Consider the following 13211-nt stretch of genomic DNA (forward strand, 5'->3'; position numbering starts at 1 on the left):
TAGTTAAATCTGTCATTTTTGCTAGTGAAAGTGGTCCAAAGAATATACCTGGCGGAGTCCAGCCGCATCTTAGTACAATTGTCTGTTGCAGGAATCGACAATGAGAGACTTCAGGAACTTTTTCAATGGAATCAACATCCAGTTAATGCCATTTTCCTACTTATATCATATGTTTGCTCCAAGCCGAACTTGAAGTCAAGATCATGCAGTGATAATTCTAGTGACTTTTGTCAACCTTCCAGCATTGAACTACGTCGATGCTTATCCAATATATAGCAACATCCTCGCAGAATCCACCCCTAGCGATAAAGGCTCTCTTTCCAAACGATTGTCATTCCCACCGGAACGAACTGGGTGTCAGCGTGTTACTAGACGAATTTTTTATGGTCGGTTTGGTGTTAGTACGTCAACGCGGCCAGTGCTATCAAACGACGCAAAAGCACGTATGGAAGAAATCGGCAGAACGGAATTTCCTGGACATATCCGAACAAATTGCTTGGCCAACTTTACCTTCTCAACAAACCACGCGGACTGTGCCTAACTATACGCCCCCTTGCCGGGGTAACGTGTTTGCCCGCTAGGGGCCTAGGAACACGCGATAGTCGGATTTTGAATCCGGGTGTAGACGCACTTTACTTTATGCTGGCAGAAGTTATCCGTCTGAAGCAATATCTAACGATTGAACAACGTAGATTACGAAGAAGACTATAAAAACATCGTTTAGACCACATTAGTTATTCTTGCAATAGTCAAACCTTTATAGTTCGCTCGACTGTGCGTGCGCATTATATTGAATAGGAACGACGCTATATAAGTAAACGGTCATGATAACAATGCTTTATATAATTCTACGATTTGTATTGCTTCATACTTTTACAGAATCATTTACGGAAACTTCAGGTAAATAGATTACGTAAATTAGAGTCTAGTTGATGCCCACTACGACATGCCCCGAACACGTCTATGGTGTCCAGTAGTAATCACACTAACAGGTAGCACACAATCGTACTTTAGCAAACGATATATATAGGTTGCGCATATATTGTCCCATACATTTTAAGCCAGATGGGCGCGTTCTGTCGAATCCGGTCAGGGTCATACATGTTTGATGTATGTAAGAAAGCTATTTTCCGAACTATTACTTCACTTACCAGTTGGGCCAGCCGTTGATATTTATCGAAGTCTTTCATTGTAGCAAGTAAGCAAGCATCAGCCATACATCGTTTTGAGCACGTTCGAATCAGAAGTTGGCCAGTTACCTATAGAATATCGACCCCAAAAGCTAAACTACAAGTAGTGATGCATTGGAGGCATGAAACACGACACGGTATTAATTATAATAAGTGGCCACGCCTTTCAGTCGATGCGGACTCCGATGGCTGGCGCCACCTGCACTAGCGACCGTAACAGTAAGGAATGGCCGCTACGTCCGCTTTTGTTACTGCTGCTGCTGCTGCTACTGTTGCTAAAGCGTTCTCGTAGTCGTCGTCGGCTACACTGAAATCGCCAAAACTGGTTCGGAAGCGTAACGCTCGTGGAAAGGGTGTCGACAAAGGACTTCGGGGCTTTGCGTAGTAACATAACGTGGAGCGAAGTAAAGTGAGACGCTTTTTGCAGCGATTTTGTCGATCGTGCACCCGGAAACACAAATGCGCAAAAATATGGACAGTTTGTATTTACTGGAAACGTCACATCGATCAATGTTCTGGTCGGTTGTTTCGATAATTCGTGCACCATGCCAGCACCATATCATAGCTAACTTAACACTGTTGATGATCTGAGAGGTATTAACATGTTTTTTTTGTTATGGCAAAACCGATGATATGCGCTCGATAATTTATGGCCGATTATCGACGCCGCCGTTGTACAGCGATTGTTACATATTATGTTGTCATTGATTTCTGTGTCTATGCTAATCAATAGCGGCAGCGTAGCTAATTATATCTCAAGTAATATGTACACGACTGGTCGTGCTTTCATGCGCGAAAATTTGCGCACAACTTTAGGCCTGATCCTACGTACGTGGTACTATGAAACGGAAGTTTTGTAACCGACGTAAACTCGACATACTGTCAACTGTTCATTTCTTTGCTAGTCAAGGAGGTAACCATTCAGTTTGCGCATGGTGCTACCGTATTGTCCTGACTAGCTTATGGTCCCTGCGGGTCCTCACCGATAATGTTTGTTAAAGATACAGATTTAACGACTCTACTGTCAACTAATTAGAGTGCAGGTGGCTTGCCTCACTTCCTGATGCCTCATGCTATGTGGGGTACTTTGTTTATCTAGCAACACCCTGACAAGATAACGTAGGAGACATAAAACCAAACCAAACCAAACTTCCGCTTTTGATTCTTTTTTAAAAGGTATTATTATTATTATATTTTAGGCTATTATTTTTCTAACATTATTATAAGGTTCCTATTAGAATATATTATGATATTAATGTGCTAAATTAAGCTATTAATTAGGAAATTGACAGGCAAAGCCGCTGCGTGATCTAGCCACCTTATATTTTCAGCATATTGCTTTCCGGATTAGGACTGCATGTCTGAACAGCTCACTAATGATACGATCATGATTTGACATGCCTGCACTGACGCTTTTCGCACACAATAGGTACTTTAAATTGGAGAACAAACATTTGTGTTTATTTTTGCAAACGATATTTAGTGTGTATCTCAACGTGCCCCGGAGAAAAATAAATTCAAAGAATCTACGCTACGAGCGGAACTAAATATTTGTTTACACTTAATACATACTGAAACGTACGCCTAGAAAAGCAGTCGTTCGTCTTGTAGTCTGATTGTTCAGCATGAGATTGGGGCATAAAGACAGTGATCACTGATCAGAACATTCGTCATAGGGTTGATTGATAGCGCTAGCGGGCTGAGTCGTACGTATCAGCCTATTTTCTCCTCTAAACGTACCTAGCAATGAAACGTGTACCAAATGCATATCATGGCGCCCGCACGTATCAACGCTCTCTGTTTCCGCACGAAAGGTACAAGGCCTCAAAGCCTCTTGCATAACACGTTTTAATGTTACGTAATCCGTTTCGAATTCCTAGACTAGCTAGCTAGCTAGCTAGCAGCGCACGGAAGGAGATTATGACCACGGAAAAATCTGTGAAAATCGGATAAAACACTCGACCCTCAAGATCCGTGTTCCAAAGTCCAGTGCTACACTATTAGTTCCTAGCAGAGCAGATGCGTTATATTTGTAACCTGACAAAAGCTCTACCGATTCGGTCATTAAACTAAAGCTAAACTTATAAGATCAACATTGTGTGTACACACTCAATCATTAACAGTGACTTGCATTCATAGCAAGCATCGTTTAGTTTTTAACAAGTGCTAAACTATGTATCTGACCTTGAGTAGCAATGATCTAATACCCTTCTTATTAGACCAAATACAATTCGAACCCACAAAGCGCTGCCTTTATGAAGCGAAAATATTTTTTTAGAACCAGCTACCTTGTCTTCTTGTATCTATCTATCTTACTTCGATAGGTAACTGGATCTTTCCGACGGTAGTCGTGTTGTTGTATCGATGGCGTCAAATAGTGGAATAACGTCAGGATTGCTCGACAGGACAATAATTCCCACTGGAAAAATGGCTGATCATAACTAATATGACCTGCGGAATGTCGTTCAGGAGAAAACCGAGTTTAACAGCACATAGCCAACAGAATAAAATGCTTCCAGGAGGCAATCCAGTGACCGGCAGGAATCAGATGGTGCTCGAGGAGAATAAAATGAGCGCCTACCGGGTTGTAAGGTTTCCAGGTTGTCTGCCGCGATCGAATGAAGGCTAACAATATATATAAATAGAATATCTGATTATATTCATGCAGATGTGTTAAAGCATCTCAAAACTATAGTAGAAGCTTATACCATCTGAACATGATAATCGACCGTTAAATTATAACTATCTTAACAAACAAACGTACTCCTACTTTATTTGAAGTTTTTTAGCACACTTTTTTTTTATTTAGATGAATGCCATCCTATTAGGTTCAGCTCGTCAATTAATTCCATCTAGAATGATTCGATCGTGATCATAATCGCAAACTGATGATTTTTCTTCACACAGGTTTTCAGTTTCAACAGGCGGTCGACCTGAGAATACGTTTATGAAAGGTTCTTTCAAAATAAGTTGACAGTATGAACCATTGACAAGTTCTCCGTATTGAGCTCGCTTCAAGTGAGAGTTATCGCTATAGAAACTTTTGTGGTTTCCCAGGATACGAGGGTCTCACCGGATGACGCAGTAAATCTATTAGACGCGAGGTGTTCCACTCGGGCAGTCGACGACGACCTCCTCAATGTTCACCAATTCGACAAGCATTTGAGTATTACTATTATTATTATTTTCTCTATTTTTGGTTTCAAATTGTCTGTGAAAAGAGAAGATAAAAAGTACATTCACAACGCTCATTTCGGATCGTCGTGGTCAAATTAGTTATCACAGATTTGTAAAATCGCGCCTAATATCAAATAAAAAATTGACTGTTACTTTGTTTAACAGTCATATCGTTTAATTATTCTTTCTTTTTCAAGCTCACCGTAACGGTATCTATATTCCTTAAAGATTCAAAAGCTTATTGACTTAATAATTATGAGAAAGTATTTTCTTTTTAGAACGGTTGCCAAAACCATTTTCAATGTTCTAAAGCGGAATACTCTACACTTTTTCGGCTATTTGTGTGGAGCCGGCTCCTTCATAGTTGCTAAAGAGCCTCAGTTCAAGCGAAGCCTCTCGCCGCAGTGTTTTCAAGCCCAGTCGTTTGACATAAGCATCCGGTCTATCGTCCTTTGTAGGATAAAATGGTTTCTTCCTTCTGATTTGATTAACCGCTACTGCTCTAGGCTACCGAGTGGCAGTCTCACGACGTTTGGCGTCGTCTGCCTCACTTACTCGCCATTCGCTTCAAATTAAAATAAACGTCCGTGGAATCAGCCGATACAAACCGTCAGATCCTTGAGATCAGACTAAAAGCTTTTCAGAAATTACTCTTCCCAGTCGGCGTTTGCAGTCAAATGACTTCTTCCCTTCATGTATTCGACAGGCAGGGGACGAACGGTTTTCTGAAGTGGCCTGCTAGCTCACCGTAAAGAACAGCAGAAAGTATTCGATCGAAAATAAATGAAAAGTCAGAGCTATCTTCGCTACCTGATCTTGAGAAATCCTTCGTAGTCTTCCCGAGCAGACGCAGTGATTGAAGTAGATACGTAACGCTGAATATTACCCATTGTAACATGAGGACAGAATAAAGTCTGACTTGGTTCAATAAAACTGCAAGTGGCTACACTTCAACCGACTCTGTTCAGTGTTAAATTTGTAAAAGTAAATGGCAAGCGATGAATATTTGATACTTAGGCCATAAAGAGGCGGAATAAGCACCTTTAAATCATATTATTATTGAATAAGCGATACGATATCGCTTGTGAGCAGGCGCCTAACAACGACAAACAGGACATATTGGTCCTGAAGGCGCCAACGGCTAGCATCACCAACAAACGTACATTAGTTAGGCTTACCTGTTGTAGCTTCTCTAAAGTGACAGCTATAAAGTCCAAAATGACCCAAATAACGATCCCGATACTTCGCAAACACATTGATGTAGCAGATCTGTCAAACGCAGGACGAACAGCTGGCGCGCCTATCGGCACACACGCATCAATTAACAAATAGACCCATTATACCCGAATCTTGAAAGAATCCGTAAATCGCGATGGCGACAATGTACGTGAGAAAAAGAATAATCTAGTTGAGAGAGCTGTTCGTGGGAGCGTGCAGGCTCCTCCGGCCCAAAGACAAATCGGCGGTGCGGACAGCTAATAATGCGTATGATTCCACGAAAGCTGGCAGTACTTATTACACCACTGATGTAGGACTCAGTAAAGCCACATACGTAGTCTATATTATGGTTATTGTGTTTGATACTACTCAACTTGTAAGGCAACTATACAGAATGACCTCATATTATGACCTGCTGGCCCAACATGGTGTTCAGAAAAAGTACTTTATGGTAAATATTTATGAACAGGTGACAAATAAAGCATGATTATTGTTGAGGATTATCAAACGTCAAATATGCAAGCTACCAAACAAGGGCTGCCATAGGAGGAAGCCCGACTTTGAATTATCTACAAATCATGGCGTGACGATAAGCGCTCAACGTGAAAGGACCAAGCGAGCTTTGTCCCCGAAACCGCATTTCTATCCTTTGCTATATTCTTCGCTGTTTACTATCATTATTTATATCTTAAAATTGTCCACGAGACGTTTCGGATCCAGACCCGTGCAAGTTTTCATGGCCCGGAACACACCCAAATGGGGCCTCTCAGATATATCACAATCTTAAACGACGTGCAATTACGCAGTACGCAATAAAAGCATTGTAAAATATCTTCTTAGGCTTTTTATTTGTAGAATTACTGGCTGCACATTTATCTACCTAAACTTGTATAGGCGAGTTGTATAATAAAACATATTAGTAATAATAACTGTTTCTTTCATGTCTCGTCTGGCTGCAAAAAACAACTGGGTTTATTTACTCATATCGAAAAAACAGAAAAATATCTGTCCTTTAGGCAAGTGGTAACACCCTTATGTTGAGTAACACGAATGAAAAACTTGCTATAATGTTTGTTAAGGGAGTTAAGAGGACGGGGATGCATGGCATGACCGTGAAAACGTTTTTATAAAAGCTTACTGTATATGTGTATGTTTATTGCCCATATGGATGATCGTGAGCGCGCCTTAGTTTTCAAGGAGCCTCTTGAACAGAGAAACCTCTCTATTATATTGTATGTGTCAGGACTCGTCGCGCTGCCCTATAGATGCATGCAGTGTAAGATTAGTGATATCGTCTTGTGATTACTAATAACAGCGTGAAGGATATAATCGGTCCTTTTATTTGTTCATCAGTAAAAAGAAGCGCATCAAGTGGCACTCGCTAAACTACTTATTCCATTTGCCAAAAATGAAAATGCCAAAATAATTTCAATTTCAGATAATGGACCTACCCCGGGCATTCCAACCCTGCCTGCAAGCCATATCTTCCACTCATGATCATGCCAATGACGTTTCGTCGCTATGTATCGAATTTTACGTCCAGTATCGCCGTTAGGCATAATTCCATGAGACAACAACCCCGTTTCATCTCTAGGAATTGTAGTGGTCGTAGTAGCACGAAAAGCTCATTGACGCTGTTATTCGTTAAAAGAGTTGAGGAAGCGAAGATGTTGCGGTCGTCCTTCCATCATTGTCCTATCTAAGAGACTAAGTATTTGAGTATTGCGACAATACGTACCGTTGATCGAGTTCGGCGCGTCTGTTAAGAACTGTAAACAACCTGATTACGTATGTCAAAGTTGTTTTTTTGCCTAGGTTATGGTCTTTGGTTATTACGGGAAAAGAGTTTTTGTCCGTAGCAAATATGCTTTGGACTAAAGAGGCGCAATTTTACTGAAAAACCAAGTCCGTCCTCTTTCAAGCGGATCAATTTTCCTTTGATACTTTATACGTAAAATGACAACCGGTATAATTTTTTGCTGTTGCGTCAAATACTTTTAGGTGAAGTTATCATCGAGCAAGTTCTGCTGTGATGCCTAAAATAGCCGAAATCACCTTTGATAGCGATGCAGACGTTGGCCAACTAATATAGTCCTTACGTGAAGGACAACACACCATTGACACGATGTTCTGTAGACGCTGTTATAAAATGTCAATTCTTAAGCGTGTCCGCCCTCCACCATCGAATTTGGCCCGTTTCGTTCATCGTCGCATCAGTGATTATAATATTTCGGTCCTTCATAAGTTGTGCTAATTTCCTTATTTACTTCCCAAAGTTGAAGCATTTTTAATATTCTCATTATTTGGCAATTGTTTTAGGGTGGATTAGGATTATACTTGAGTATTATTGCTGGTGGGAGGCAAAAGCGAAACATATGTATTTATTACAATATGCTCGAAACAAACTTTACATAGAGGACCTTCCCAGCGGTATCAGGTTAGTATGGCGGTAGAATTACAAAAGCTCTAACATCCTTTGTATGCTGTTTATCATTAACACAGCGTTACTTTACGGCGGTGCGCGAGGTTTATTGGGTCCATGGAGCTCTTGACGTTCATGCAGCATTTAAATAGGTACCGTAGTAGTTTTCGACTTCGATCGGCCTACAACGTCCCAGTAGCGTCGACTGTTTAAACAGTAAAATCAATTATCTTGTCCTAACTTGAGTGGCATAATCACAAAGACCGTGAAAACGAGACGGTCGTATGGTAGGCCTAGTTACGAATAGTCTACCATCGAAATCATATCGCCTTATCGAACTCCATGAGCAGAATTGACTTTGTGGCATAACACTTTGTAACAAAGTACAGTAACATTAGCGTGCGCTACTATATACGGAAAGTAACATGGAAACATCTTTAACAGCCAACGATGTAGAAACCGTCAAACAAACGAATAGTCGGATAAAAGTCTAGACACACTTTTCCTCATTCTACGAAGGTACTATGATAGCGAACTAGACACAATAGCCGCCATAGTAGACGACACAAAATACCGATTTGTCTATTGTGATGAAATCGGAACTGCAAGAGTTTATCGTCTTATGCTTAGTGTCAAATGATTAACGTGATGAAGCAGAACTGCTGAAGACGTGTTGGGGGTGTCGTGTTTGCGTGCTAACCTTGGGGACAGGTTGTGGTCTAGGTTCGAATCCGGGCAGAGACATACGGTTCGATACGTGCTGGCATAATCCAGCCGTTCGATGAATTACCTGACGGCGATAGCGGACGTAAAACTCAAAACAATGAACCTAAAAAGAGGTTCCGAGTCGTTTTTTTTTTCATTCTATATTGTTCATTATAATGGCTTTTTTTTACTACTATTTTAAAAAAATATGGTGCTAATTATAAACATCTCAAAATAATTTGGAGCTAACCTATAATTTTGTTTAAATGCATCGACAGTTAAACACGAAGTATCAAGACCCTGTATCAGCGACAATCATCGGCACGTATTTAGTATACACGTTTATTATATTTGTCTTATATGCAGCGTAGTATTTCATATCGAGTCAAAAATCCACCCTTGTAGCATCACATAGAAGCAAGCAGGACACTCGCGCCATTGCTTGAATATCCGATAACATCTCATAAAATCAATCGTTGCGATAGATCTATCGTCCCCTGTCACGCTCGAGTCACGCCGACGCCGCCGCCGAATGAAATTATGCTGCAAAGCATTTTTCGTGGTTTATTTTGATTGCACTTTCATCAGCAGCAGACGACAACAAAGAAACAACGGCGACGACGACCACTGATTGGAAAAAGGGCCACGCGCCGGATCCAACAGCAGGCGGAAACAACGTTGCAGAAACCAGTAGCCGTAACACACAATTGCCCGAATCACTATCATTGTAAATCACGACGAGGTGGTACCACTGTTCCGCTGCGAATGCCGTTTTCCGCTTTGTCTGACTGGCGTATCAGTCAAGAGTCAACCCACCAAGACACACATGCTAGGGACAGATGACGGCTCGACGTCATATGTATGTAAAAAAGCTTAACAAAATGCATCGCAAGGTCGATTGCGGTGATGTGAGCGTTACTTTCAAAGCAAACGTCAAATTTGTCTAAGCCGAAAAATAGCGTGTGGATAGCTACAATCACGACGTCCCCATGATCGCTTCGTGGATAACGTATATGTATAGGTCTAGGTTCAAACCCGAACATGGACACGCGGTCCGTTTCCTGGTGGAAGCTAGCCGTTTGATGCCGGATGTGGAGTCGAGACATGGAGAGAGTTACCTGAAGGTTGATCTTTTCTAACATCTTCATTTTTCAAAGATCGTCGAAAGACAGCCGCAATTTTATGGACGTAGTTATAACGTACATCGAAAATTATACGCAGTTGACTCTGTGAGATGTCTTCAGGTTCCAGTGATGGTTTTGTTTTTCTCTTGCGTGTAGCCCGCGTTACATTATGAGACCTGCATAATCAATCAGGTCGTATTCGCGATCGACACGAGCTGTGTTGTAGACGGTATCGGTTTGCTAGCATGGCTCATTGATATTGTATTCATCGGTAGATTCTGTCACCATAACGTCTACAGCGTCACGGCCACACTCATTAACAACAATGAGACGAGCCTATATCGAAAGACAGTCTATTACCGAAGCTGTTACTTTGCTATGTTTGCAACGATCCCAGGTCGTTGGCAAACAGTAAGGACGACGCGTTAGCTAAGAGGTCGTTCAGGTTGGGAGCGGCGAAATCAATGCACTGTTCCTGTCTATAAACATCTATTACAGGCAGAATTGTTTGCCTAACGAAAGATAGACTATGCGTTATCAAAGAATTCTACAATTTTAGAGTGCGTTGTTATCGCTTAGGAAAGCTATAAACAACGCCTGGTTAGATAAATATTATATAAATACAAAATAATAAGTAAAATTAGAAAACAATAAAAAAGGTAATTGAACTTGAATCGCACAAGGAAAATGTCCTCACCGATTCGGGATAACTACTCGATCAATCTAATAAATTTATTTATTATTATTTGGCTTGGCAGTCCCATGTGTAGTGATATTCTCGCTCGGCCAAAGAATCTTATTTGCTCGAATCTACAAAATAGGAATAATGTACGAAAAATAGATAAGAAAAGGACACATCGCAATAGACAGCATTGTTCAAATCTGCTATTGATAAACCACATTTAGATCACTATCTTTTTCATGTTAGAAGTATTTCGCTTTTAATTGCACTTGGTTATTTAAAGGCAGCCCAAATTCATTGTCGTATTACAACCCTTCGACAACTTAGTTAAGTTGAAAGTAAACGTTTCACGTATGACCGCCATAAAAGTACAATTTTCTGAAATTAAAACTGGCTACGTAGCACGCATCGTTGAACGGAAATGTACAGCGCATAAACAATAACAAAAAATCTCTACATTGTACAGGCACGCACATGCACACCTTAGTGAGCATGTGCGTGCATTATCGTAGAAATCTAAGGATAAAAAGTCAACTAACTCCACGGCAGGTTCGGCTGGCTGACTCAAGAGCTGTTATCGTTTGCGTCATTCATGGTAAAAAATTGCAACTACGTCCTCCAGCCTTTCTTTATATCGCCATTTTAAAGGCTAAAATTAATTTATACTAAAAAGACCTTTCTAGCTGGGTTTTTTTTTGCCTTTTGGCGATGAACAAAAGCCCAAAACGGGGTGCTCTTCGAAACTTGGCAGGCTGAATGATGAACTTGGAAGTGCTTAGCCACGATGCCTAACCTTCCTGTTGGCTGGAATGTCTCATAAAGAGCCAATCTCGCAGATTGCTATCTAAACAACGACTTCACGTTTACAGCAAAATACACATTTTAAACTGTCGTTTTTGAGGAACGTCACAATGTTCGTTGCGGTCGAAGTGGATACTTTTTTCCTAAAGTAGAACACCCATAATATCAGCATTGCCAGCTGACTAATTTTGTGTTAAGGAGTTGGCAGAATTTCATGTCTCTCGCAACCAAATTTACCCGTAATGTCAGGAGAGACAAAAGCAATACGTACGGCGGTGTCAATTGAAATAAAATAACATATGAGACATTGGCCTTAATTGTTTTCATCGGCTTCCCTTACATTTGTAAGAGTAGTTTATGGGACACGAACGAAACGGCGACACATCTGCTTGTCCTGTCACAGTGTCAACGGAACGAATAAATCTGACAAAATCAAAGAAGCGCACCGTGAACTAAAGTCGATAGCTAAATTTCTCCGTAATAATAAAACGTCGCACGGATTCGCTACTGCGAACGAAAGCAGCAAACGGTGCATCTCTCTTTAACGGTTTTGCGTAAGGTCGGCCGCGTCGATCCGAGCATCCTTAGTTTCCGCCGGATGCTCACAAACGAAAAATAAACGAGTTCTCCAAAATTCACAAACAGAATTTCTAACATTTTATGTTTAGCTACTCAACCAGTTGAGCAGTTGTGCAGAAATTCTAAGCAAATCGAAAAGAATAAAGTTTTGCCTTAACCAGTAAGTAGAAGCAGACTCTACTGTGAGATAGGAGCATTCCACAAATGGTATAATAGGTGAGTACAATGCTTTTTCTAATACCCGGTGTCCTACAAGCTTATTGCCCAATGCAGTACGGCCCCAAGTGCATTTCCATTTGTTTTGCTCATCCCTTTCCTAATGTTGGACATAAAGTTTTGAAATACTGAAAATATTTTTCAACTACAATAGCCTTAATGACGTTTGACTGTTCGCAATACTGAAAACGCCACTATATTCCCGCTGATACCTTGCGATTTGTTGCCTGGGAAGATCAGGCGATCCTGACATGTTGGAACCCGAAACTGTATAGAGGACGCATAAGGACAGCCAAATATTTCGAACTGCAGTTAAGTGGATTTCAAGGAATAATAGAGCATAGTTGTCCTACTGCTTGCCGAACGTAATACGTTAGGGGTTAAGCAAATTCTAAATAAAACCAATCCTTTTTACATATGTTTTATGTCAATTAGCTCAATCGAAGCTTGCATAACATGATATAATATGAATTTGTATATTTGAGTAAATCGTCGATTCGGAAGGACGTAAGCAGTCAGCCAAACAAATTATGCCGTACGTATCCAGCTCTATGTTTGTTTTAGAGATCCTACAACATGGACCGGCGATCTAGTCAGTGTAAGCCGTCTAGGCCGACTAAATCGTTTAAATCTACGGGGCGTTTGTGGCATAAATCAGATCAGATATAAAAGGTTTTATTTCTATGAACAGAAATCAAACATCCCGCGGCGGCGTTTCCGTGGCTGCCGAAAGAGTCCGCCGATAAAAACCATTACGGAACAAAATGTTTATCATACAATATCATTCACTGTGTGTACATACAAGTATGATATTTGGTGTACAAGATATACCAACCGTTGCACACACACGCGGCCACAGTAAAATAATATTGATACAGCAGCTGGTCGGGGACTCAAATACGGAGCTGGCACCGATATTGACCACTAGCCATGTGTTGAAAGGGCATGTATTTTTAGAGCTTAAATTGGCAAATCGTTGCGGCGCCAGGTGATGCGCTTAAGCGAGTCGTACTTCTTTTCGAATATTTAATCACTGAAGACACACTGAAAGATATAGATTAGAGAGTCTGATACGGATCTTTATCAGATTTTACTGA

The 13211-nt window shown here is 40.8% G+C and overlaps 1 protein-coding gene across 3 annotated transcripts in view; it reads right to left on the bottom strand.

The window, feature by feature from the left end:
- The window catches only part of LOC111254477 (uncharacterized), a 44899-nt gene that overhangs the window by 27503 nt on the left and 4185 nt on the right, over nt 1-13211 (bottom strand). The gene's annotated exons all lie outside the window — the stretch shown is intronic.

This window comes from Varroa destructor, unplaced genomic scaffold (genome assembly GCF_002443255.2).
Source record: "Varroa destructor unplaced genomic scaffold, Vdes_3.0 BEIS01000007.1, whole genome shotgun sequence".
Classification (NCBI taxonomy): domain Eukaryota; kingdom Metazoa; phylum Arthropoda; class Arachnida; order Mesostigmata; family Varroidae; genus Varroa; species Varroa destructor.